Genomic DNA, 6083 nt, shown 5'->3' with positions numbered 1-6083 from the left:
TTAGGCATTGTAAATTCATATGGTAAATATAACTTTAAAATGTTTCTTTTTCTGAGCCTTAAAAAGAACGCTTGTGAGCTTCCAGTACTGAATGTTTGGCAATCATATTATGTACGAATGAACATGGTTGGAAATCTCTTCATCCTGTCATCTGGCCTAGATGGTTTTTGTACATCTTTGTTTTCCCAGAAAAGATTACATTTAAAACTGTAAGTTATGAAAAGACCACCTGATAACATTCATCAAATTGAACTTTCTGCATTGTCATTCATTAAGCTGCTGCCTTTTCTTTGCCACATCAGGAGCTGAATTGGATGTTTGCTTATTGAAATTTTAAACCTGGAAGTTTATTCATGCAACAAGTATTTGTTGACTTTTCTGTCATGTAACAGGCTTGTTTTGATGTTTCCCAGCATAGATTTCTGTCACTTTAAAATTGAGTAAATATGGATTATAGTGGATTAATTCAACAAGTGAGGAGAAATAGAACAAGGATATTTTACAGAAGTAAATTGTTCCATCTTATGAGTTTTGTTTACATACTGTTAGGTGTTTATTTGGGGTATCTTATTTATCTGGGTCAACTAGGTTGTCCAGTCACCAGGTGAACACTGATAATTCAGATCACCTTTTAATACATACTATATATATATTTATATATGTTAAATACAGATATGTATTTAATACATATGTATACACACATATACACGTGATTTTTTAAAATGTTTGCTGAAATTCATCACTGATACTTTAATAGCGTTTTAATCATGAAAATTTAAGGTGAAGCATTATTTGTAGCCTACATGATTGAATTATTGATTTTAAAACTTCTCATTCTAAATTCAAGCTTGTGAGCCTTGCAGAATCAAAAGTCATTTTACTGTGTTATTAGGCTCGTAGTAAGTAATGAATGTGGATACATTCTTGTCTTGAGAATTCTGAAAATGCTATGGATTTATTACTTAAGTTTGCACTGAAACAGAATGAAACCCTTCTTCCGATTCCTTCAGTTTTTGCCATACCAAAAGGGAGAGAGAGAGGGGAAGGTTTAAATTAAAATGAGGGTAGTTTGCATTAGTGGAAGAATGGATAGAAACTGTTTACGACCACTCTTAAATAGAGCGATCTCAGTGTTAAAAATTTCTATCTCTGGGGACCTGGTGATGTGACGACATCAATGTGTCTTGTGCTGATGGTTCGTTGTTGATTTATTTGCCATGAGTGAGAAATGGGTATAGTCAAGTGGTATCCTTGAGCTTGGCTGCTGGTGAGCTTAATTAAGAATTAATGAATAGTCATGCCATTGATTTCCATGAAGTTCAGCAGAATCATAAAAAGGAATTATCTGTTTATGCCCCTAAGTGCCCATGCCAAAACCTGCTTATCTAGCTTATTCCTTCTGGGTGTTGCACGAAGCACTAACTAAACAGCTTTCTATGTCTTAAAATGAATGGGGAAATATGTAGTATTAAGTAACAGTGTTTTGTTTTTATAAATCAGGTGGCCTTCCCTAAATTCACATGTTTTAACAATTATGTTCTTTCATATGTTGACACACATTAATTGTTTGCAGCACTTTAAAAACCATGAAATAAAAGTTTACATGGAGCCCTCTGTAGGGATCTTATGAGGACACAACACAGTTCTTGAGCTGCTGGCCCTCAGCTCTTACAGACCAACTGTTGTCCTGAGTGGATAGTACATCTAGTGGTAATACAACAGTCTACTTTTCGTAACAATAGAACTCAATTTCAGCAACTTTAGAAGCATGATCTGTGTCCTAGCATTATTGTTACTTACTATTGTGATTGTCTTTTATCATTCACTGTGCAGTACAGTATTCAAACTTGTCCTCATAGCACAAAGATGACAATTTTTTAAAAATTTGATTCTTAGTATTCTTCATTTGTTTCTAAACACTTACTTTAAGAAGCTGAGTTTTAAATTAGGCCTTAAAAGTCATAACAAAGAACAACATTTTGAAGTTAAACACTTGATTTGAATAAGCTAGTTTAGTAAAGATGTTTTCTTGTGAAGCATTATATTTTATTCAATAAAAAGAATATGAAACTTCTCTGATTGTAGGAAGAAGTTTTATTTTGTCTCCCAGAATCTGCTAGCATTTTATTTAAAGTGCTTTGCAGATTTGACTTTTTAAAAAAAAAAAAAGAAATGTACCTTGATACTGAATAGTGGGGCAATAGCTTAGGTCCTAACTCATAGGCATTTAAAGGATACTGACACTCTTCCATGGTTTTTCAGAATAAAGGATGAAAGCAGAAAAATAAAATGCCATTAAAAGAAATTGCCCATTGATGCATTCCTAGTCATGAACTAGGCTTTTCAGAAAACTTCTCAAGCAATGCCTTTGTGCCACCTTAACCCTTTCCCGTGTTTTGGCACAGAATGTAGCAGGGCTGTAGGTGGAAAAGCTTGCCATTGAAGTAGGAACCTAAATACATACATTTTGCCATGATATCCTTTATACTTGGGTTTTTTAAAGTACCTACAGGTAAGAGTTTCAGTATAGTTAAGAAATGATTGGGGTCAATTGTAGTTAAGCAGCAAAGTGTAGAGTTTCTAAGATTACATTAGTTTGACTTTTTGGCAGGTATAGGATATACCTGTGTTACTTAAGAGACCAGGGGGCCTAATTCTTGTCAGTTTTCCAGTTTTCATTGGTGCCATTCAAGACTCGTATCGTTTACAGGAAATACATTTAGCAGTTTTTTCCCTTTTAAAAATTTTGAATTCAGCTTAAAATACAGTTTGTGTGTGTAGTTTGTTAAAAGGCATAAAGAGTAGTGTGGTAAGTCCTGCAGTGGGTGTGTGAATGCAGTAGAGGTGGGGTGGGGGAGGGGACATGGCGGTTCTTAGATAAAAAAGACAGAAAAGACCATCAATTCCAGGGCTTCAGAATGACTTGGAAAAATAGGAGGGAAAAGTAGAATTAAGCTGTTTGTCTTGGCCTGAAATATATTTATCCTCAATGAAAAATGGACAGTGTTTTCTTGTTTTAAGGATGTTCTTTCATCTATTTGCCACCAGTTTTTCAAAGTTAAATGCACTGCTGCTACCTGGAAGATGTGTTGTGCAACGCTATGTAATTTTGCCATTGTCATTAAGATGCATTGGTTTTATTTATAAGGTATATGATTTAAAATACCTAAATGCTGTATGAAGTGACTTGTTTTAAAGAAATAAATCAAGTGAATACATTGTTGTGTCAGTGTATTTTGGGTTCTGGGCAGAAGGCCAGCAGGCAGCAGCTACACTCATCTGTTATCCAAATGATGTCTTTGACTTAAATGACAAAATCTCCCACATCTTTCCCTGTAGATAGGTTCTTAATGTATTTATTAGACACTAAAGTGTTTTAGGGTTTGTTTTTCTAGCGCATTTGAAAACAAGTTTCCATCCACTGATTCACTACCCAAATACCTTCAACAGCTGGGGCTAGGCTGGGCCAAAACCAAGAACCAGGAACTCAATCCAGGTCTCCATGGAGCTTGCAGGGATCCAATCTCTTGAGCCTCCCACGCTCTGCATTCTCAGGAAGCTAGACATGAGCTGGAGTTAGAGTACTGAACCCAGCCACCCCAACCAGCAGCATAAAACCTAGACCAAAAACTCCCATCTTCTCAATACCCCAGAGCACTGGAAATATCCTTTTGTTGGGAGGTGTTTTTGTTTTGTTTATAAAGATTTTTATTTATTTTTATTGCAAAGTCAAATATACAGAGAGGAGGAGAGACAGGAAGATCTTCCATCCGATGATTCACTCCCCAAGTGACCACAATGGCCAGTACTGCACTTATCCAAAGCCAGGAGTTAGGAACTTCCTCCAGGTCTCCCATGTGAGTACAGGGTCCCAAGGCTTTGGACTGTCCTTGACTGCCCTCCCAGGCCACAAGCAGAGAGCTGGATGGGAAGTGGAGCTGCCAGGATTAGAACTGGCGCCTATATGGGATCCCGACGTTTTCAAGGCAAGGACCCCAGCAGTTAGGCCACTGCTTCGGGCCCAGGATTTTTGTTTGTTTATTTCAAAAATCGGCTCTTGAGAGTTGGCATGTTCAATGTTGATTGCTGAAAAATGGGCAAAATCAAAAGTTTTTGTTTGTTCAGAATTACATGTGTTTGAAAACAGAAATACCTCGGTGAGAACTTATTTCATCTTCAACAATATCAATATTCAGACACTTATTTGGAACAAACACGGTAAATCTTTCCCAAGTAAATTAAACTGCTTTTTTCTTTCTCATTGAAAGCTTAAGAATCATGGAATTGGAATGAATAATGTAGTCTGTGTGTAGCATCAATCCGACATGAGGCTCATAGAGAATATTTGAGCTGGGTGATCGTATCCTGCTGAACAACTAAGTCCGTAAGGCATTGTGGCTCAGAATTGGCCATCATCACATCACCTGAGGACATGTTAGAAGTGCAGGTGCTTAGAGACAGAAATCGGAAGTTGATGAGACCCAAGCCATCGGCATTAACAAGCCCTACAGGTGGTTCTGATGCATGACAAAATTGGAGAAATAGTCTTCACCAATAAATCGTTCATCAACTTGGAGAGGTGTCTGATTGCTGTCAGTCTTAGCACCTTTGCTCCTGCAAGTCATTTTCATCTGTGTAACGACAGTTGCTAAATTTGTAGGTAATGGAATTCAGTAAAGATTAGTATAGTACCGTGACAATTCAGACAGCATGCTGGAAAATTCTAATATTGAATACTCACACATGTATACTCTAAATCAATTATTGAGCCCAGCATGAAGACAATTTGGCTTTTTAGTGGATTTGATTAAGTTAATTCTAATTCTGATCCCACTAGGGCAACATGACTTGGGTTGCAGAAATAGCTGTATCTTAAAGATCAGAAAAAGTGAAGCAACAATGTTAATGTTTGTCATGTTGTATTGCGAGTTTGCATGTGGGTCTTAATGATTGAAACATGATGGGAAGGGAAGAAGACTACAAAAGCTGAGGCGAGAGAAGGGATCGAAGATTGACACGATGACTTCAAATTGAGGGATATGTATGAGACTGAGGTTATTGTCAAGAGAGTCCGTTGCTAGAGTGCAGCTCCCTGGGTTACAAGGATTCACCTGGACCCATCAGTGGGTGGACCCTGGACTCTGACCACCGTCCCCATTGTTCTGTTCTGGAACCACTGTTGAGGCATCTCCTCCACCCACTCTGGATAGTACCCCCACACACATTGGGTGCATTACACGACCAATAGCATCATCCTGATCCCAGCCTGCTCATTCTAGAAATCCTTTCCTGTTTGACTCTTTAACAGCAGGGTAGTTCATCTGAATTACCCAATCCAGCATTCAAGGAAAGAGATGTCCCTGGAAATGTATTGCTTATAATAATCCAGAAGCAGCTAGCATAAAATTTGTAAAATAAAGAAGATTGGAATTTGAAATATCAAGCTTGCAATGACTGATAACCAGTTTTTTTCATTAACAGTTTAGCATGTAAATGACTAGAAAGAATTTGTCAGAAATTGCACAGAACTATCCAAAAGGAAATTTCAAGTAACTGAATATTTCTAGTACAATCAATTTCTATCCTATTAGAAGTTTATATTGAAATAAATAGAAATGTGTCCTTTTTTTTTTTACTATTATATAATACAGTTTCATAGGCTCTGGAATTTCCTATCCTCCCTCCCTACTGATTTCCCCTCTAGTAGTCCTTCATGAACACTCATAAGTCCACCATTCCACTATTAAAGTGTTTCCCAACACTTTAGGCATGGACAACGTCAGAGAGTCCAGCATCCTACCGTCAGGATATGTTCTACAGTTTCACCAGGAGTCCATCTTTGGTCTGGATACAGAGATGCACACTGCACTATGTCTCCACATCTGAACATGCCAGTCTCTGCTACACTTTTTGCTTTTTAAGATTTAATGGGCCCGGCGGCGTGGCCTAGCGGCTAGAGTCCTCACCTTGAAAGCCCCGGGATCCCATATGGGCGCCGGTTCTAATCCCGGCAGCTCCACTTCCCATCCAGCTCCCTACTTGTGGCCTGGGAAAGCAGTTGAGGACGGCCCAACACCTTGGGA

This window comes from Ochotona princeps, chromosome 10 (genome assembly GCF_030435755.1).
Source record: "Ochotona princeps isolate mOchPri1 chromosome 10, mOchPri1.hap1, whole genome shotgun sequence".
Lineage (NCBI taxonomy): Eukaryota > Metazoa > Chordata > Mammalia > Lagomorpha > Ochotonidae > Ochotona > Ochotona princeps.
This window is presented reverse-complemented; position numbering follows the sequence as displayed.